Source organism: Dasypus novemcinctus, chromosome 16 (assembly GCF_030445035.2).
Source record: "Dasypus novemcinctus isolate mDasNov1 chromosome 16, mDasNov1.1.hap2, whole genome shotgun sequence".
Classification (NCBI taxonomy): Eukaryota; Metazoa; Chordata; class Mammalia; order Cingulata; family Dasypodidae; genus Dasypus; species Dasypus novemcinctus.
In genome coordinates, this window is record NC_080688.1 from 35,488,012 (window position 1) to 35,509,872 (window position 21,861).

The window sequence follows — 21,861 nt, forward strand, 5'->3', positions numbered from 1 at the left end:
CACGCATCAGCACTGCACATGGGCCAGCTCCACACGGGTCAAGGAGGCATGGGGTTTGAACCACGGACCTCCCATGTGGTAGACGGATGCCCTAACCACTGGGCCAAGTCCGCTGCCCCTTTTTTTTTTTAAACAGCTTTATTTCAAATTCACAAAAATAAAAGAACAGAAAAAGGCAGCTCAGCAAGTTATGGAAACACTATTCCTAAAAAGTTCTTTTTCAGGCACTTTTATCTCATCTAATTCCACTTGCTACCTCAGTTATTCCTCTAGTGTTCAGGAAGATACACAGATGAACACATTAGTTAAAGGACAGTGTCAAGATCTCCTTGTTAATGAAAGAAAAGGAGAAAAAAATGCTTAATCGTATTCATAGCTCACAAAACAAAGCCCCATATTCTTTTTTTTAACCTTTAGAATTAGGATGCAGTACTATTTTTTTTTTAAGATTTATTTTATTAATTTCTCTCCCCTTCCCCTCCTCCCCCCTATTATCTGCTCTCAGTCCATTTGCTGTGTGTTCTTCTGCATCCACTTGCATTAGCCGGTGGCACCGGGAAACTGCATCTCTTTTTTGTTGAGTCATCTTGCTGCATCAGCTCTCCGTGTGTGCGGCGCCACTTCCGGGCGGGCTGCACTTTTTTCACGCAGGGCAGCTCTCCTTGCAGGGCACACTCCTTGCACGTGGGGCACCCCTACACAGCACAGCACTCCTTGCATGCGGCAGCACTGCACGTGGGCCAGCTCACCACATGGGTCAGGAGGCCTTGGGGATCGAACCCTGGACCCTCCATATGGTAGATGGACACTCTATCAGTTGAGCCATGTCCGCTCCCTGGTTCTACTTTTAATTCTGGAAATACCCAGAATCTTTCCCAGCTGCATAAGCTTTGAAGTCATCTTTTTTCTTTAAGCTTATTTGAGTTAGGTGTCTGTCATTACAACTGGAAGAATCCAGACTCTTAGAAACTTTAATTGAAACAATTCTGGCTATCTGAAAGCTCTTTCTACAGAATTTTTCGTTGTTGTTTTAATTCATTACTATTTTTAAGTTGATAATTTTCTGAATTCTTGCTGAAATGAGCTGTGGGATCTACCAGATACAGACAGCCAAAGGAAGATAAGAATACTAAAGCTAACAAAAAGACTTTGATTTCCAAAATTTCTCTTGGATAGGGCTGACGACTAATAATAATCTAAATATGCAAATAGTATTATCCCTGACAGGTGTCAAGGGGAAAAAAACACACCAGGCCACGTTAAACCGGCAAGGATGCTTTTATGTATAGGGTGGGTGAGAGAATAGACTTCACCTCCGAGAAAGGCCGGGTTAGTTCAGGGCAAGGAGAGTGGGAAAGTACTAGCGGGTCCTCTACAGGAAAGGGGGGGGTGTGTGAGTGTGACTCGGAAGATCTATTAATAGTTCTGAAGCTGCAGGGCTTTCTTCTGCAGTCTGACTTAGTTTTGTCTCTGAGTTGTTTTTGTCAGAGCGCTACCACCTGCGTTTCGAGGTGATCAGGGCAGAGGGCGGAGGACGGGAGGGTCAGAAGCTCAGCCTGAAGTTGGACGGGTGAAAAACTCTCTGGGTCACAGCTATGCCCGGAGTGTCTCCTGATAATCCAAAGGTCCCCGCATAGGAAGTCGTTTTTAAAAAGGACTGGAACGTCATCCGTTCGTGTGTGATGTCATCTCAGTTCCATTTGGAGGCGTGATCTCGCCAGTTTAGGATATTTTAATTCCCTGGGAGTTTTGAATCAAGAAATAAAATAGGCATCGTCAGCTCACTGGCAACAGAGCACTTAGTAAGGGTTTTGGCATCAGACAGGCCGTATTCGGGTCCTGCTTTGCGATTACCACCCCTCTGGCCTTGGGCAAGTTACTTAGTCCCTCTGGGCTTTCTGTCTTCATCTGTAGAATAAAATTGGCCCTTATACTGCACTTGCATTGTACAGGTTAAATGAGATATAGCACCTGTAACATGCTCAGCGTATGTATTTAGCAGGGCTTATGCCCCATGCTTAGTAAATGATAGCCATTATTATCACATCAAGCAATCTAGCTGCTTCCAGACCATCTAAAATGTGTTACCGGGTAAAATGTAATCCTCTGCCAAAAAATATTTGGGTGGAAAGTTACTCAGGGAATTGGAAAAATGCCCACTTCTTCAAAAACACTTTTATAATTATTATCTAACTGTGAGTTAAGGACAGTCAGATGTACTTTCAAAAAGCAACAATATTGAGGGGCAGAATATATTTAAGAGGAAAATGAGCGTTTTTAATTTGGTCTAAAAGATCCACTTTCAAATGAAATAAGCGTGGAATAGCTGATTATTAAACTGACTTTTTTGTCCAAAAAGCTAAACCCTTTACTAAGAGATGTAAATGAAATCCTTCCAAGGCCTAATCTACATGTTAATATGCAGTGTTATTAGCTTGTGATGACAAATTCATATGACCAGATGTTTTCCACTTGGTTCAGGCAAGTATTCCCAGAAAAATGGTCCACAGGGGACCAATCTTTCCTCAGCAGGCTTCCTGTGGTTGGAGCTTAGGCTGTTCCAATTCCAATTCTTGTGGTCAACTTTCCTGAAATTACCAAGCAATCTAATGAGGGTTTAAGAGGTTGTCACTTTGTTCCAAAGATCTGAGTGCCCTAAATGCAAAGCAGCAAGAGAAGTGTATAGTTAGTACAGGCCAAACTGGACTAACCCAAATTCTGGACTAGAAGTAATAATACTTCCTGCTCTTAACAAAGGTCATCATGGCATCACACACGCACACACACACACACATACACATGCACACACACCATGTAGTTTTTCTGAAGGGTGTGTAAGGAAGAATCTAAAACTTTGTCCCTGGGATTTTGTTTTGTTTGGTTTGGTTTTCTAAAAGTGTTTCTTTGTAAACAGCTCTTTTTCAATTCTAAGAGGAAGTTTAGAAGGTCAGGATTTTTGTATTTGCTTCCCCTCCGTTCCACAGTCCAGAAGAGGAAGTTTAGTCATTAGGAAATAAACTCCCAATCACATTGTGATGGTTAATTTCATTTGTCAAATTGGCTAGGTTATAGTGTCCATTTGTTTAGTCGACAAGCTCTGGCCTGATAGTTACTGTTTGTATTTCATTGAAAGATGGATTCGCATTTACAGTCAGTTGATTGCATCTACAGCTGATTGCATCTACAATCAATAAAGGAGATTGCCCTCAGCAATGAGGGGAATCTTCTCATCCAATCAGTTGGAGGTCTTAAAACCAGAACTGAGAATTTCACAAGTCAGAAAGAACAACTTCTGCCTCTATTTCAACCAACCAGCTTCTCCTAAGGAATTCAATTATCACCTTCATAAGTTTCTAGTTTGAAGCCTACCCTACATAATTTGGATTTGCCAATCCCCATGGTCAATGACCCAATTCCTATAATAAATCTCTTAATATTTATATATACATATGCGTGTGTGTATGTGTGCACATCTCTGGAGAACCCTGACTAATATACATCTACAGGGTCAGAAAAAAATCCCACTATTTGTTTGGGAAGCTTAAAAGGAAGTGCTTCTTCAGTTGCTGCATAACTTTTATCAGCAGGACTGAAAGTGTTGGTCTCACCTGGACTAGTGGACAACACTTGTAAAAATGGAGAGGAAAAAGGACATAAGAAGAAGCCAGCCAGAAGCAGATGGTCACAGTGGTAAAATGGAATTAGGTGAGGGTGAGACTCTACTAAAAGGGCTGGTTCGTCAGCAAAGAGAGGTCTAAAGAGGGAAATCTAAGGAGCAATTACTTTAAGGGACTAGGTGATTAGAGATAGCTATCAACGAGCATATCAAAGAAATTCCAAAACTGTACAGAATTTCCACTCAAGTGGATATTCAAATAAAAATTGACAAGGAAAAATTCATTGGTAAATTTGACTGGGGTCACATGACCTGAGGAAACTAATGTTGTGAGGCAGTTTTCTGGGAAGCGTCTCATCAGAAGCCATCTTATGAAAAGGAAACAATACAAGTGTTGAAGGTATCTTCTCTGGAGTTCCAAGATACAAACTACCCCTTTGTACAAATTGAGGCATAGCAAGAAACAGCAGTCCCTGTGTTTTGTGGGCTCCGGACTTGTCATCAGGTCTTGATTATCAAAAGATGTCTGGCGATTTCACCTTTTGTGAGGTGGAGCAGGACTACAGCAATTTACCATCATAATGAAGGTGGAGTGTGCGTGAAATGAGGCTGGAGGCATATTGGACCCAACCCAAGGGGTCATGTAAAGGATTTTCATTTTGTCCTACCAGCACTGGAAACCACTGGAGGATTTTTTTATAGTTAAGGACTCCTTGATGGTTTTCTAATATAAACCTGCCCTGCTGCTACATTACTCCCTTTCATTCATTCAATAAATATTTTATGAGAGTTTATTATGCACCAGTCACTGTTCTAAGCTCTGAAAATAAACTGTTGCGTAAGACAGACAAGGTCATGTCCTTGCAGCCTGGATAATTGTTTTTGTATGTATTTTCAAAGACAGTCCTTCCGGTGGGTAAGTAGATGCAAACTAGAATTTAGCCCACAGCTGGGCCTCTTGTAGAGTGCACCACCTGGAGAAATGTTCACGGCGGCCCTGGACAAGTGACTTGACTTTAAGGGACCTGTGCTTTCATGGGAGCAGGCAGACAGTAACCAAGCCAAAAAGATATTTACAGAGAATGAGGTCATCAAGAAAAATCAAAGAGGGAAACACTTCTATAGCTACAAAGTCAGTATCTTAGTTGGCTTGAGCTGCTGTCACAAATACCACAAACTGGTTGTGGCTTAAACAACAGGAATTTCTTGGCTCACTGTTTTGAGACTAGAAGTAGTACAAATGCAAAATAACAGCCAGGGAAATGGATGTGGCTCAAGTGATTGAGCTCCTGCCTACCACACGGGAGGTCCTCCTAAAAAAAAAAAAGACCAGCACACAACAAACAGACACAGCAAATGCAAACAATGAGGGGGTGGAGAGAAATAAGTAAATAAAATAAATCTTTAAAACAAAAATGGCAAGGCTTGTTTCCGCCTGAGTCGGCTTTCTGGTGTTGGCTTCTGGCAATCCCGGGGCTCCTCGGCTTGTATTTCTGCCTCCCCTCACAGGGCGATGTCCTCTCTGTTTTATGGCTTCTGTGACTTCCAAGTCTCTTGATAAGACCTTCAGTAATCTGAATGAAAGCCTGTCCTGCTTCAGTTAGGCCAAATCTTAACTAAAACCAGCATCCTCAAGAGGTAAGAAGTCCTATTTACAATGGAATCACACCCACAGGGACATGGATTAAGATTAAGAACACGTCAGGGGAGCAGACTTGGCCTAGTGGTTAGGGCGTCCGCCTACCACATGGGAGGTCTGCGGTTCAAACCCCGGGCCTCCGTGACCCATGTGCAGCTGGCCCATGCGCAGTGCTGATGCACGCAAGGAGTGCCGTGCCATGCAGGGGTGTCCCCCCGTGTAGGGGTGTACCCCTGCGTAGGGGTGTCCCTCGCGTAGGGGAGCCCCACGTGCAAGGAGTGCACCCCGTAAGGAGAGCCACCCAGTGCAAAAGAAAGCTCAGCCTGCCCAGAAACGGCGCCGCACACACAGAGAGCTGACAGCTGACACAACAACAAGATGATGCAACAAAAAACACAGATTCCCGGTGCTGCTGGTAAGGATAGAAGTGGTCACGGAAGAACGCACAGTGAATGGACACAGAGAGCAGACAACTGGTGGGGGTGAGGGGGAAGGGAGAGAAATAAATTTAAAAAATAAATCTTTAGAAAAAAAATTAATAACATGTCCAAGTCGGAGTACATGAGTCAACCTACCCCTGTCAGGAAAGTGTCGCTAAAGAGACAGTTAAGCTCAGACATGAAATATAAGAAGAAGGCAACAGTGAAGTAAACTGGGATAAGAACATTCCAGGACCAGAGCACAGCCTGTGCAACGGCATTGAAGGGGGTAGGTGGTGGGCATAGTTGAAGAGCAGAAAGGAGGTCGGTGCTTCTGGAGTGCCAGGAGGGAACAGAAGGACAGCAGGAGGTGAAGTTGGAAGTCAGCAAAGTGTCCATCCTGCAGGGCCTGTGGGTCTTGGAAAGGCTCTGTGGGGCACGGAATGAGATGCCCAGTGGGCAGTTACTTAGGTGGAATGACAATACACCCAGTGACTTCACATGAACCAGCATAAAAATAATAATTGATTCCCTGGGTGAGAGTAACACTCTCTAGGGAAAGTAAGACGAGAGGAACACTGATCAGTGCCCTCAGGGAGGCAAAATTTTAGGAGGCCTGATAAAGAAGAAACAGTGTAACATCAAGGGATAAGAATGTAAGCCCTGGGAAACGGACTTTGGCCCAGTGGTTAGGGCGTCCGTCTACCATATGGGAGGTCCGCGGTTCAAACCCCGGGCCTCCTTGACCCGTGTGGAGCTGGCCATGCGCAGCGCTGATGCGCGCAAGGAGTGCCGTGCCACGCAAGGGTGACCCCCGCGTGGGGGAGCCCCACGCACAAGGAGTGCACCCGTGAGGAAAGCCGCCCAGCGTGAAAAGAAAGTGCAGCCTGCCCAGGAATGGCGCCGCCCACACTTCCCGTGGCGCTGACGACAACAGAAGCGGACAAAGAAACAAGACGCAGCAAATAGACACCAAGAACAGACAACCAGGGGAGGGGGGGAAATTAAATAAATAAATAAATAAATCTTTAAAAAAAAAAAAAAAAAAGAATGTAAGCCCTGAAAACTGCTGTTTCCGGGTCTTAATCTGTTACTTGCTGTGAAACTTGGGCAGGTTGCTTAACCTGTCTGAGTCTGATTAAAAATGTCTATCATATGATTAAAAATGTCTATCACAAGTGCCCACATGGCAAGCCTAATGCCCACGTGAGTACCCGTGTTGTGAGTCAGTGCCTGTGTGACGAGCCAGTGCCCGCACAGTGAGCCGAATGCCCGCATGAGTGCCTGCGTAGTGAACCAGTGCCCGCGTGGTGAGCCAAGTGCCCGCACAGCAAGCCGAGTGTCCACACGGTGAGCCAGTGCCCGCGCAAGTGAGTCACGCAGCAAGATGATGACGCAACAAAAGAGAGACAAAGGGGAGTACAAGGCGAAGCACAGCAGAGACCAGGAAGTGAGGTAACGCAATTGACAGGGAACCTCTCTCCACATCAGAGGCCCCCAGGATTGAATCCCGGTGAATCCTAGAGGAGAAAGACGAGCAGAGAAGACAAACAGAGAAATAGATACAGAAGATCACACAGCGAATGGACACAGACAGCAAAAACAGCAGGGTGAGGGAGGGGAGGGGGAGAAAAAAGAAAAAATAAATAAATAAAATGTGTGCTCTCTATTTTTGAAAAAAATGTCTATCGCATAAGGTTATCCTGAGCATTAAATGAAATAATATATGCAAACCTTTACAGTATCTGGCACTTTGGCAGGACTCATTAAATGGCCAATACATGCATCATCCTAAAAAGGAAACTGAGAAGGAACTCCTAAAAATGAAGAGGAAGAGTCAGGAGAATGATGTCACCAAAGTCAGTTGAGGAGAGACTTAAAAGATGAAGGTGGCTGGTAGGGAGAGGAGGCCTCAGACACGAAGTGTGAACAGGCTCAAGTTCATTTCTTTGGTTAAAGATGGGAGTCATTTAAGAATGATTATATACCCGGGAACAGAGGTGGCTCAAGCAATTAGGTGCCTCCCTCCCACATCAGAGGTCCTGGGTTCGGCTCCCAGTGCCTCCTAAAGAAACAAGGAAGACAGACACAGCAAGTGCAAAACAACGAGGGGATGGGGAGAAATAAATAAAACCTTTTTTTTAAATGCGACTGGTTTGATATCAGCCTATAATAAATTTTGGATTCCACAGTTTTTTTTTTTTGTTTTTGTTTTTTTTTTTTTTTTTAAAGATTTATTTATTTATTTTAATTTCCCCCCCTCCCCTGGTTGTCTGTTCTTGGTGTCTGTTTGCTGCGTCTTGTTTCTTTGTCCGCTTCTGTTGTCGTCAGCGGCACGGGAAGTGTGGGCGGCGCCATTCCCGGGCAGGCTGCACTTTCTTTTCACGCTGGGCGGCTTTTCCTCACGGGCTCACTCCTTGCACGTGGGGCTCCCCCACACGGGGGACACCCTTGCGTGGCTCTGCACTCCTTGCGCGCATCAGCACTGCGTATGGCCAGCTCCACACGGGTCAAGGAGGCCCGGGGTTTGAACCGCGGACCTCCCATATGGTAGACGGACGCCCTAACCACTGGGCCAAAGTCCGTTTCCCGGATTCCACAGTTTTTAATCCACAAATTTCTTCATAGAGGAAATGAAATGACCCTAATATAAAGCAACAGGAGCTCTTCCCAGCAGTCATTGAAACCATGAGTCTAGCTCTTTGGGGGAGGGAGGAGCAGTAAAATTTTAAGTCTGAAACTTTACTGGAAAAAAAGTGAGAGTTCAACATAGGGAGTTGGTACATGCAGTCCAAAGCCAGAGGCATTCAAAGATTGACACAATGACAGAAAAACTCCCTCCCACTTCTGCTCTAGTATCATTTAATTCTGTTTTGTTTCATGGCAGCCTTTGTGGCAGACACCCGCTATGCCCATGAGTGGGAAATTAATAATCCAGGTTCATTTCCAGAAGCTTTTGTTCCAACATCTTTCTGAATCATACACCTGGCTTTGCAAGATAATTAATCAGTCATTAAAAAATCCCTTAGAGACAAAGGACACTGTCGTGGCCCATTGTAGAGTGACCCCAACTTCTTTCTTCTCTACAAGGGCCATTACATAAACAGCACTCAGGGCAGATCAGCTTTATCGTTACACGGGGAAGCAAGTGAGAGAAGACTGAATACGAAAATGGAGTCATTTTCACAGTCACTGTTTCAATAGTGAAAAATCTAAGTGAAGTAAGTGGATTCCAAGTAAGTGTTGACCGGCTGGTCTTCTCTCTCCAACAGGCTAAGCAATGCCCATAAAGTATTCATGGGTGCTTATGAGTTATTCTGGTTGTCATGATGAGATTCTGGCTACTGTGCCATGTCCAGATCGTCCCAATTTATTCCAACAAGAGGATGCTCTTACGTGGCTAGGCCTCTTGTCCCTGTGGTGATCTTTCCGCGGACGTAGACACCGCCTCGACCGCTTCTTGGGTACCTGTGTCCTCCCCTGTGGTCTTTGCTGGGCCTGTTGGCAGCACTTTCCAGGACAACCACGAGGTGGCGCCCGCGGACCTCCAAAGGCGCCCCGCGAACCGGCAGCTGGACCCTAGCGCTCGGCAAGCCAGATGAGGATTCGGACGTTTCAGCAACAGGCTCGCGTAGTCCAGCCCTCGCTTCGCAAAGGAGAAAATCGAGACCCAGAGACGGCGAGCTCCTGGCCCAAACCACACGTTCGTCAGACAAACCACACCACACGTTTGTCAGAGGCAAGATCAAACTCTATGTGTCCTCACCGTCAAACCCAAGTTCATTCCACCAAACTGTAGTGGTTTTCAACAGAAGCAAACAATAAAAAATACCATCTTTTTTTTTTTTTTCTAATGAAAATTTACAAAGAAAGTATAAACCTCCCATTCCCACTACCACCAACACTCCGCGCAGGGGCGTGCGCACTCATGCGCGCGCGCGCACACACACACACACACACACACTAGGTGCTCTGGTTAAGATTATGCCTGAGGCGTCTGTGAAGAACCTTCACACACCCCCTCCCCCAGTGAGTCTGAAACGACTGATGTGGTGAAATAAACTCTGACCTTGAGCCCTAATTGTGCTTATCACAGTTAATTCTCTCTGTAACCATGACCTTTACCCTGTTGCCTTCCTCCTCCTGCACAGCTACCAAACCTCCTCTCGGACCTTCACCAGAGCCCGGGCTCCTTAGGGCTCCCTAGTCTCCCAGTTTATCTGCCCCAGCCTGGACCAAAGTGGACCCTCTTAACAAAAGTAACCGGAGCACTAGGAACTCTTGGGGCCTTTTGACCTTCTACCCTATCCACTTGCTAATGCCCTATCTTTGCTCCTTCCTTCTGCTGAATTCTTCCAAGAAAATCAAACAACGACTGGTGAGTTCTGCTACTAATTAATGGTTTACGGCTTTAGCCTATGGGGAGGAATTTGGGCACTGACACTGCTCGGCGCCGCTTTTCAACTCTAGGTGACTTCTCTTCTCCACTCCCGCGTGGTGGGTCCAGCTCAAGCCCAATCCCTGTTTCCTCATCACGGTTAATGCAAAGCTGAGCCCTCCCTGTGTTAAGAACATTCTATGAACTAACTCATTTTAACCTGAAGGTAGAAACTGATCTTAGAAATCCCCATTTTACAGATAAGAAACATGAAGCACAGATGTCTCAGAGCTGGGAAATGGCAGAGCTGGAATTTGAACCCTGGCAGCCTGGCTCCAAAGCTTGTGCTCTTAATCAGCAAGCTATGTGGGCCCTGATGATCAAATCTGCAGCTTCACTTAGAAAATAGATGCATTCAGGCCTTTATCTCCTCAATTTCCATCCCCTCTACCTATAGGTTGTCTCTACTCCACCATCCCTGAATTCTTTCCTTTCTATATGTAATTTTGTTCCCCATTTTCCAGTGTCCCTGGGGATATGTTCCATTAATTATTATTCTTTTAGCCCTGTACTAACACTGCTTTACCAAAGGTGCTAATAAGACTTTGATCGCCAAACCCAGCAGCTGCATCTAATCCTCATCCTTCTAAACCTCTCCGAGGTGTTTCTTCACTGACCATGGCCCTCCCCTGCAGCTTCTCCGCCTGTGGATTACATGATGCTGTTCTCCTCTCGTCTTGTCCTGTTTATACAACAGATGTTCTCACTTGCTTCTTTTTCATGCAGTGTGACAGTTCCCAGCGGAGGGCATTTGTCGTTTTTCAAAGCTGCACAGCCGGAATTAAGAACCCCTGCTCTTCGGCCACCCTTTGCCCTCTCGGTTGCAGACTATTGTTCCTCTTCCCCATTATTAAACATGGACCGTAAAGATGTCCACATTTAAAAATTCCCGACACCAAGATTCTTCTTAGGGAGGGAACTGTTTCTCAATGAAAAAATACATTGTGTGAGTCTAAAGGAAGCCTCCGAACCTGAGCGTAGGCAGGTGTCGAGCTTCAGGGAAGATGGGTGAATTCCTGGGCATACTCGGGGTGCAAAGATTTGGAAGTCCTCTGCTCTTCAGAAAGGATGGGAAGCAGAGCGGAGAAAGGAAGAGAAGGAGCAATCAGCCGTGGGGAAGGGGTGAGCCCTGGGCACTTGGCAGGGGCAAGCCATGAGAGAGAACCCCACGTCGATGTGCTTGGAAGGACTGTTAGAGAAAACCAATGGTGCTTAAGGCAGATATAAGGTGGTTTGCCGTGCTGTGTGCTTTGTGACCCCCTCCCTGTGACTGCTCTCTCCCCGTTTATTCAAAAAGCTGCTCTTCTCCCCAGTGACTGAGTAGGTATCTTAGGAAAGCAGATGGAACAGAGCTGGCTTCACTTTTGATTCAGTGTGGCGCAGAGCACAGACCTCAAATCCCAGGGGGGAGTTGAGGCCATGACAATAGGGGCTCCCCCAGAAACCCGCAGGAGTGTGGGTGAGAGACTGTGGGGAGAAGCACTTGGTATTTGACCCCGGCTCATTTAAAGATTGGGTAGGGGGAATCCTTGATTGGGGATTTCTGGATTCCACAGTTTCTGTCCTCAACTCTTCTCACTAACAAAAACAAAACAACAACAAACTGCAGTAGCCCCTCAGGCTTCAGGGCACAAGAACCCCTCTCTCCTCTCCCCACTGTGCCCCCTCTTTCCCCTCTCCCACCCTCGCCAATCTCATTGGTTCCACGGCTTCAGCTCTCACCTACATGTTACTGATTCCCAATCCATCTTCAGCCCTGGCTTAGCTACTGAGTTCTGACTCAAATTCGCCTTTTCCACATTTCCTGTGGGCTCGCTTCCATTAGACACCTATTGTCCCTCAGGGACCTCAACTTGTCCAAATCTCTAGCCACCATTTTCTCCCCCTTTCCACCCTACTTTTTCCCCCTGTGTTTTCTATTTTAAAAACTGGCATCAGCATTTATTGTGTGTGTCAAGGAGTTAGAACAGTGCTGAGTAGCTATTATTAGTATATGACTTTTAATAACATTAACAATTGTATTATAATAAGGACTTTTAGAAACACAATGAAAGATGCTGATGAAATGCCTAACACACCGTAGCATTTCCATATTTAGGGTAATGTTTTTAAAAAGCCTCTTTTTTTAGGAATAAAAGGGAAAGCTTAATGATGAAACATGCTTATAAGGAAAGCCAAATACTGTAGTTTTATTATCTCCAGGGCTCCATTAGATACAGAGAAGGTAACTTCTTTTGAAAAATAGAGTTTGTGAGACGGCCTAATTAAGGGTAGAAATAGCAAGACCTATCAGATAAACAAACTAAAAGGGGACATAAGGGACCAAGTGTCAAAAAAAATTGCGTCTCTCTAATCAGTATGTGCTGTAGATTATAGAAGACTCTGAAAATATGTATTAATGATTAAATGACTAAATGTAATAATGTGATAATACCAAGGATGAGCCATCAAGCCCAAGTGTGGTAGTACTAGATAACTGTAAAGTTTCCATACGCGTATTTTCCCTACTGATAAAGTTTGCACATTTCATAAATAAATGCACTACACTTCTCCACAAAGGAATCTCAGTAAGGAGCACGTTTAGGGAATAAGTCAATGATCTTCAAACTAAAGTTGGGGAGAAGTAACTGCAAAGAAAGTTATAACTTACATCTGATGAATCAATGCAGGAGGAGGTGACATTTGTCTCTTAAAGAATAGAGAGAAGAGGAACATTTTTTTAAGGCAGAAGAAAAATTGTAATTTAAAAATCTGTCCCTGCACTTCTCCCCTTATACAAACTGGATGTTTAATTTTTAGAATTAATGTAATTAATTTGCTATTTTGAAGAATTCTGACATTAAAATTGCCAGTCCCCCCCCCCCTCCCCGCCTCTCCCCCTCCCCCTCTCTCTTTCCCTCTCTTACTGAAAATCCTGTTGCTGGAAAGCTTCAAATCAAAATAAAAGATTTTCCATACTAATAAGGCTAGAACGTCCAAATAAGTTTGTTCCCAGGCAGTTATTCCTCCAGAACACCCACATGCTTCTGCATGTGCTGCAGGCTCCATTGCCACTGAATTGGGGCCAAGTGGCTAGTTCTGGCAACTGAGAAGTACCAGGGGCGGCAAGTGTCACTCTAAGGCTGTTGGAAGCAGTTTAAAGGCAGTGTGCCACCTCTAACACTCTCCTGCCCCACCATGGTGACCTTGGCAGGTGAGAAGGCAAAAAAATTATCCCCAAGGTACTGCTTATGTACAGTCCTCATCAACCTGCAATAAACCTTGGGGGGTTTTACCATAGCATAGCCAAGCCTATTCTGACTAATACAGCAAAGACCCCAAAGAATGTAATGTGGGAATTGTTATTAGCTTCCTTACTCCTTAGAATATTCTAGTTATATATGCAATCACTTTTAAAAATATGTATTTTCACCTTTATTAGAGCCAATTTGTGAAAATAATTTAATACAACTGGATATCTTCATGAACTTTTAGCTCACACCGTTTTTTACAAGAGATGTACCAAAAAAAAAAAAAAAGTTGTTTTATAAAAAGCCACTTCAATACCAGAAAAGAGTAGAAAAGATTTTGAACCCAGTTTACTTTTTTTAAAAGGATGCTCTTTCCTTGTTTCAAATTCCAAGCACTACTCATCATCTTTAGACCATTTTTTCTTAAAAGCTTAACTATATCAACCCAGTTCTGTCCTTGAGGAAGAATCCCTTTGTGATATTTTATCTGCCAACTTATGCTTCTAGATTTTTGAACGTTGTTCTTTTTTCTTACTTGATGGGGCTGTCTTCTGAGTTTCAACTGACACGACATTGCTTATGGGTGTTGTAGAATTAATGAGATGGTGATTCTCCATGAACTGGTCTTGTCCTTGGCACAATCAAGCAATGTTATAGGTCATAGCAGTTCCAAGATTAACTGCTCCCTGTAACTTGGCTAATATACCCTGCTTTATAGCTGATGATATGGTGTTGTTTTAAAAAAGCGTCCATAGGTATAATTAGAGGTGTTTGGGATATGTTTCTGTCTGGGAAATCACAGTTAAGAAGGCTTTGGGATCACCATTTTCACCTATCCTATATTGAAATGAAACTGGACTTAATTCCCGGAAATGTCCTTCTCCGTCATAAATAGACAGTTCTTCCAGTTCAGTCTCCAGGTCCACATTGGCAATCATTGCGCAAGCGGCGGGTGCCTCCCGGGCGGTCTGCATTGGCCACCACCGAGAAAAAGCGAGGGCAGTGGCGGCAGGAGGCAGAGGGTGGGAGGCTGCGACCCGGTGACCACTTTTTAGAACTCAAAGCAAAGACGGTTTCACTGAATACTGAGCAACGCTAGATGGCACAATTGAATTGTGGAAAACTTTGTCCCATATGGTAACTGAAGCAAGGTATGGAATCTTGGGGGAAAGTAAACAATGCAAAAGAGGGCAGTGAAAATCATTAGCTTTGAAAATAACTGCAATCTTTATAGATTTGTTAGCTGCATTTCCCCCTCTGAGATAATTGTATTAAAATAGAATTGTCAACAATTTCATTTTAATGCAAAACTAATAAATGCCAAAAGTACATAAAGCACACACATTTACAGTTATGAATATTTTCATCAGAAAACTGGCTGTGTTCTCAGGGTAAGAGAAGACTTTGTCTTCCGTTTATATTTATTCTTTCTTCAAATATTCCTGTCTACTGCCAATGACTGTAGAACCCGGGAATCCATGCCCTTGAGAAAGCTGAAGTTTATAAGCGCTCATTATCAGGAGAGGTAACCAGATGTTCCAAACATCAAGCTGTTACAGGAAGCTTCCCACCCACTCTAAATGGCATGCAGAGCTCTGAGCTGATTTCCCTTTCCTGTTTCCTTTTTCCCCTCTCTCCATTTTTTTTTTTCTTCAAAGGCAGCTGCCAAAACTGTCCTCCTCTATTGTTGTCCTGATGACATCATTCCCTTCATTAACTTCCCCTTGTCTTTGGTCTCAAGATCAAACTTTGCCTTCATTTCCTTAGGCCACCTCTGGGCCTGCCTCTACCTCATTTCCCCTTATTTTCCATTTTTTTCACTAGTCACTACAATGATTTGTCAGTTTGATGTGCCAGGGTTAAGACATCTATTGCTCTTTAATTTTACCCTCCCAGACTTTCCAGATCTCTTCCAAACTAATTTAATTAATTTTTTTTTTTTTTTAGATTTTTATTTTTATTTTATTTAATTCCCCTCCCCTGGTTGTCTGTTTTCTGTGTCTTTTTGCTGCGTCTTGTTTCTTTGTCCGCTTCTGTTGTCGTCAGCAGCACGGGAAGTGTGGGCGGCGCCGTTCCTTGGCAGGCTGCTCCCTCCTTCGCGCTGGGCGGCTCTCCTTATGGGTGCACTCCTTGCGCGTGGGGCTCCCCCACGCGGGGGACACCCCTGTGTGGCAGGGCACTCCTTGCGCGCATCAGCACTACGCATGGGCCAGCTCCACACGGGTCAAGGAGGCCGGGGCTTGAACCGCGGGCCTCCCATGTGGTAGACAGACGCCCTAACCACTGGGCCAAAGTCCGTTTCCCGTAATTTATACATTCATTGCTCAAGAACATATAAGCTTTCCGCATGCATGGTATTATTCTGGGGGTGTAAAAGAAGTAAAAGACCTTATCCTGAAACTCAAAATTACCAGGAACCCATTCAATTTGGGGCCTTTGGAAACCAACTGGAATTCTTTCTCCTTTAAAAATAGAAGAGATTTGCTACGTCTACTCTGATCCAGAAGAAGAACCAGTGTTGGTTTTGGAAATATGGTGGCGGTGGATATCCAGGAAAATCTACTGGGACTCTCTTGGGCTGACATTACCTGGCTCCCCCTTTTGAACAGTGGTAGTGTCTTGGATACTTCTCAGAAAGATAGGCCCTGTAATAATGAAGTGGTCAAAATGCACAGGCTAACATTAGAAGACTTAAATCAGATGGTTGGAGGGGAATATATCCTTTTACGTGCTCAAGAGCCCATTTTTCTTACTGTTCTGAAGCAGCAGCAGCAGTCTCCTACCCAAGTTATCCTTCTAGCTGATTACTATATCACTGCTGGAATGATCCATCAGGCACCAGATCTGGGATCAGTTATAAATTCCAGATGAGACCCCAGCAAGTATTGGACAAGACTCCTCTTGTCTGTTACCAAACCTCACTGCTCAGGCTCTTGAGCTTTAAAATACTTTATCACAGTCCTTCCTTTGTATGGAATGTACTTGTTCTTTTTTTTTTTAAGATTTATTTATTTATTTCTCTCCCCTCCCCCCCCCCACCCCAGTTGTCTGTTCTCTGTGTCTATTTTGCTGTGTGTTCTTCTTTGTCTGCTTCTGTTATTGTCAGCGGCACAGGAATCTGTGTTTCTTTTTGTTGTGTCATCTTGTTCTGTCAGCTCTCTGTGTGTGCGGCGCCATTCCTGGGCAGGCTGAACTTTCTTTCACACCAGGCAGTTCTTCTTATGGGGTGCACTCCTTGCGCGTGGGGCTCTTCTACGTGGGGGACACCCTGCGTGGCACAGTACTCCTTGCGGACATCAGCACTGCGCGTGGGCCAGCTCCACACAGGTCAAGGAGGCCCGCAGACCTCCCATGTGGTAGACAGACACCCTAACCACTGGGCCAAGTCCACTTCCCTGTACTTGTTCTTAAGGAAAGGATGTTATTCCACCCTGTTTCCTGTATGAACATGTCTTATGTATCTTTTGTAACAAAATGGAGAAAACCCTTGTCCATCAACAGATGAATGGTTAAACAAAATATGGTATAGACGTGCAATGGAATATTATTCAATTGTAAGAAGGAAGTAAGTTCTGTTTTAACTTATGTCAGTACATGGATGAAACTTAAATTATGCTTAATAAGCCAGACACAAGAGGACAGATATTGTATAATTTCACTTATATGAAATAAGAGAATATGCAAATTCACAGAGAGAGAAAACAGTACAAATTACCAGGAACAGAGAGAAACGGGTGTTTTAGTTTCCTATGCTACTAACAGCAAATACCATGAAATGTTTCACCTTGAACAATGGGAATTTATTAGCTTCCAATTTTTTTGTTTTTCGCACTGGGCGGCTCTCCTTACAGGCGCGCTCCTTGCGCATGGGGCTCCCCTACACGGGGGACACCCCTGCGTGGCACGGCACTCCTTGCGCGCATCAGCACTGCGCATGGGCCACCAAAGTCTATTTTCACATGTTGGAGCAAGATGGTTGCCAACTGCTGTGAGGGGTCAGGCTTCCTGGGCTCTTCTCTTCCAGGATCTTGCTTCTCTCTGGGCTCAGGGCTTCTCTCTTCCTGGGGCTGGCTTCTCTTTCCTCTGAGCTTACTTCCAAGGGCTCCAGGTTAAGACTTCAGAATCAAAATCCAATATCAAAAACCCTCAATTCTGTCGTTTGCCATGCCATTAATCTGTAACCAATGCCCTAATGACATGGCCCAATCAAAGCCCTAATCATAACTTAATCACGCCCAGGTACAGACCAGATTACAAACATAATCCAATATCTATTTTTGGACTTCATAACCATATCAAACTGTTACAGTATTCTTAAAATTTTTTATCTAGTATTTACTATGTACTAGGCATTGTACTAGGAATTGAAGATAATTCAGCTGAAGATAATTCAAATGAATGGTCCTGCCATGAAAGAATATAATTAGTTCACTTGAGTGTTTAAAATAAAAAATATCATCATTTTAAAAGAACACATGCATCAGAAGTAAAGTAGCTCATAAAAAAAGTAGATTTCAATAAATTTTAAAAGATTGAATTTTTTTAAAAAAAGAAGTAAAGCAGTAGTGGTGTTCTACATTCATTAAATTATTACTATTTTTATTAAATAGTAGCCATCACTTATTGAGTGTTTACTATGTGCCAGGAACTGAGCTATGTACCTTATGCTTTTATTTTATTAATACTTAATTCTTAATGACCATATGATAGAAGAGCAATTATTATTTCCAATTTCTGAGTTAAAAATTGACAATATGAGAAGTAACTTGACAAGGATAATGGGGAAATAATGATTCTGTAATATTTTACTGTTCATATCTGAATAAAGTTTTTAAAAAGCAGTTTGTTTCAGTCATAATTCTATCTAGTTGTTTGACCTTGAGTAATTTGCTTAATCTAGCTAAGGCTCATTCATTCATTCTTTCTTTCATTCATTCATTCAACAAATCCTTAAAGAATGCTTTTTCTGTGCCAGGCACTAAAGGTACCAGGATTGGATATGATAAAGTCTCCTCTCAGAAAAGTTCAGGGTAGTGATAACTAAAATAATTTGATAGAAAAGTCATGATCAAAGTGCAAGGTTTTAAAGGTTGAGTCATCAGGCCCCCTTATCTCCTACTCTACCCCTATACAAATCTCCTACTTCTGACAAGTTGGAGCACTTTTTATCTTCCTGCGCGTTTGGGCTCTGAAAATCTTCGCTTTCTGGAATGCTTTCCCTCTTGTCTTTCCCAATTATGGCCTACTGCTTTTTCAAAACTCTTGCCAATGCCTCAGTCTACTAAGAGCTTTCCCTACTCTAATTCCCAAAGTTTTTATTTTCTGTACTATTCAATCGCATTTATCAAAAATGAGCTGTTGTTCACTGTTTTGGTTTTCCTGGCTGCTGAAGCAGATACTACGCGATGGGTTGCCGTAATCAATGGGAATTTATTGGCTCACAGTTTTGAGGCTAGGAGAAATACAAAATCAACTCGTCATCAAGGTGATGCTTTCTCCCAGAAGACGGTGGTGTTCTGGGGCTGGCTGCTGGGGATCCTTGGTCCCTGGCTTTTCTGTCACATGACAATGCACAGGGCAGCAGCCTCTTGTGGCTTTTCTGTTGACCTCAGTTTCTGGATGCTCCCTCTGGCCTTCTCTCTATATATGAGGCCTTCAGTAATAAGATTATGACCCATCCCAACTCAGCTGGGCCAAACCTTAACCAAAGTAACCTCCTTAAAAGGTCCATTTGTAAGAGTCCACACCCACAGAATGGGCCAAGTCTAAGAAAAATGTTTTTCTGGGGGTATATAGCTCCAAACCACCACATTCATCTTTGTATATAATATTCTAGATGCTAAGCTTAAAAGTTGGATATGGTCTTATATATAGGTATTTGTCTCATCAAGCGGAAATTTCTTAAGAAATAATAATGTCTTTCTGCTATAGACTCAGTATGAGAAACTGGGAACTCACTTCATTTCACTGTCCTGATGTTTTGCAAGCTACACAATGAAGGAAATATTTTACAATGGAAATTTTATGTAAAATTCTTTTAGTTTTTTAGTGGAAAAAAGGCCAAATAAATTATAAATAACATACTTTCTTTATAATATCAATAAGACAATAAGGCAGTGTCTATTACTGAGATTAAAAATCTCCTGTTCATCATTGTTGGTGGGAATGCAAAATGGTACAGCCACTTTGAAAGGCAGTCTGGCAGCTTCTTATAAAGTTAAAAAGGCTTTCAATATATTCCAACAATTGCACTCCTGGGTATTTGTGTGATATCCGCACAAAAACCTGTACATAAATATTTATAGCAGCTTTATTTATAATATCCAGAAATTGGAAAAATCAAGAAGCCCTTCAATAAGTGAATGGGTAAACAAATAATGGTATATCCATACAATGGAATATTGTTCAGTGATAAAAAGAAATGAACTATCAAGCCACAAATAGACATGGCATTCTTAAACTGATATTGCTAGGTGAAAGAATCCAGCCTGGAAGAGCTACGTACTGTTTGATTCCAACTACATGACATTCTGGAAAAGGCAAAACTACAGAGAAGGTAAAAAGATCAGTGGTTGCCACAGGTTCAAGGGACTGGGGGAAGGAAAGAGAGCTGGAGCTCAGGGCATTTTTAGGGCAGTGAAACTATTCTATGATACCATAATGGTGGATACATGACTTGAGGCATTTGTCAAAACCCATAGAACTATGTAACACAAAGAGTGAGCCTGATTGTAAACTATGGACTGTAGGTAATAATTTATCAATACTGGTTCATTAATTGTAACAATGTACTACACTAATGCAAGATGTTACTAATGGGGGAAACTGTGTGTGTTGGCAGGAAGGGGGGGTATATAGAAACTCTACTTTCTGTGCAATTTTTATATAAAACTAAAACTCCTTTAAAAATAGTTTATTAAAAAAAAAAACTACTGTTCATAGCAAATACCCAAAAGTAGTCCCTTATGTAAGGATTCCAATGTATAATCAAGAATTAAATTCTAACTTGTGAAAAATGTCTAAGCCATATTCTATGTGCCATTGAAATGTATTGATATGTGGCTAAGGACCTGAGCTCTATATGAAAAAGTGCAGGGCTGAAAGAATTTTTTGAATTTATGGAGGTGGTAGGGAACAGGGATTATGGGTCAGACTTGGATTAGTATAGTGATACCACCACATATAACTGCACAAACTTGCACACATTAATTAGTGTTGCTAGGGCTGGTCTTGAAAACTTATAAATTAGAATTTCATTCTTTTTGTTGGCATAAATTGAGAGGAAAGGGTTTTCTGGATAGTTGTCAAAAACAGAATATTTCTCACTCTACTTTAATTAGTAACTCAATTCATAGTATTATTGTGAGGGATAAAGAGTTACAATGCAGTAAAGTAGTAATTGTGAAATCGAGGGTCTTGCGTTGCAATATAAATGAGCAGCAAGCTTGTCTGTGGCTAGTCACACAAAATTCTTCACACAGGTTCTTCATTTTTCCTATTTGGCTCAAATCTGTTAAACAGATTCTTTCTATGCCATGAAGAAGTTTATAATCTGATTTTTCCATTAAGCAAGTTTTACAAGTTGGGAATTAATCTCCCATTTTATGCTTTACACAAGTGGTTTTTTTTTCTTTTTATCGGTTGTGTTCTTTGTAGGAATCATTATCTCCAGCATTGCTCCAAGGACAGGATTATAACGTTATAATATAAAAAATCAGCCAGAGGTCTCCATTCCTCCTTAAATTCCACGTTGACTTTGTGCTTTTCCAACTAAATAGCTGTATAATTCCAGGCCCATTAGATATTAGCAGCTGGACTGATTTTAACAACTTATAGGGTAATATTTAAAAGGAAATATATGGAGAATGGAAGTGGCTTCCCACATATGAGGTCCTGGGTTCAATCCCCAACCCCAGTACCTCAAAAAATAAATAAAAAGGAAATGCATGATACATTTGTATGTGATGCTTAACTATAAAGGCAATATTCAAGATTTGAGCTGAACCTAAGGTAAAAGAACAAAAGTCCCCATGGTTTATTGTAATCATGGACAAAATCTCCTAAATGTTCTATTAATAAAGTATAAACACCATAGCAGATGCAAGCTAAAGAATGGAATATATTACATTAATTTAAATAATTTTGACAAAGGAAAACACACAAAATACATATAATTTGTGTATGGGATTGCATTTGAGGAGAGAGCACTTCAGAGGGGGATAGTGAAGGAAAATGATCATGCTTGGCCCAGTAAAACTGGGTTTCATTCAAAGTGGTTCTCTTAATGCCAAGTTATTTTAACTGAGCTTCAAAGGTCTCACATTTAAAAAATGGATATAGGGAAACAGATGTGGCTCAAGCAGTTGGGCACCTGCCTAGCACATGGGAAGTCCTGGGTTTGGTTCCCGGTGCCTCCTAAAGAAGACAAGACAGCAAGATGACGTGCCTAGCAGATGTAACAAGATGACACACCAAAGAGGTACAATGAAGAAACACAATAAGAGACACGTCAAGAGGGA

The 21,861-nt window shown here is 42.8% G+C and overlaps 1 pseudogene; it reads right to left on the bottom strand.

Annotated features, from left to right (window-relative positions):
* Positions 1 to 9,074: 9,074 nt before the first annotated feature.
* On the bottom strand, positions 9,075 to 14,280 carry LOC101441482 (RWD domain-containing protein 4 pseudogene; annotated as a pseudogene).
* Between the last annotated feature and the right edge of the window lie 7,581 nt (positions 14,281 to 21,861).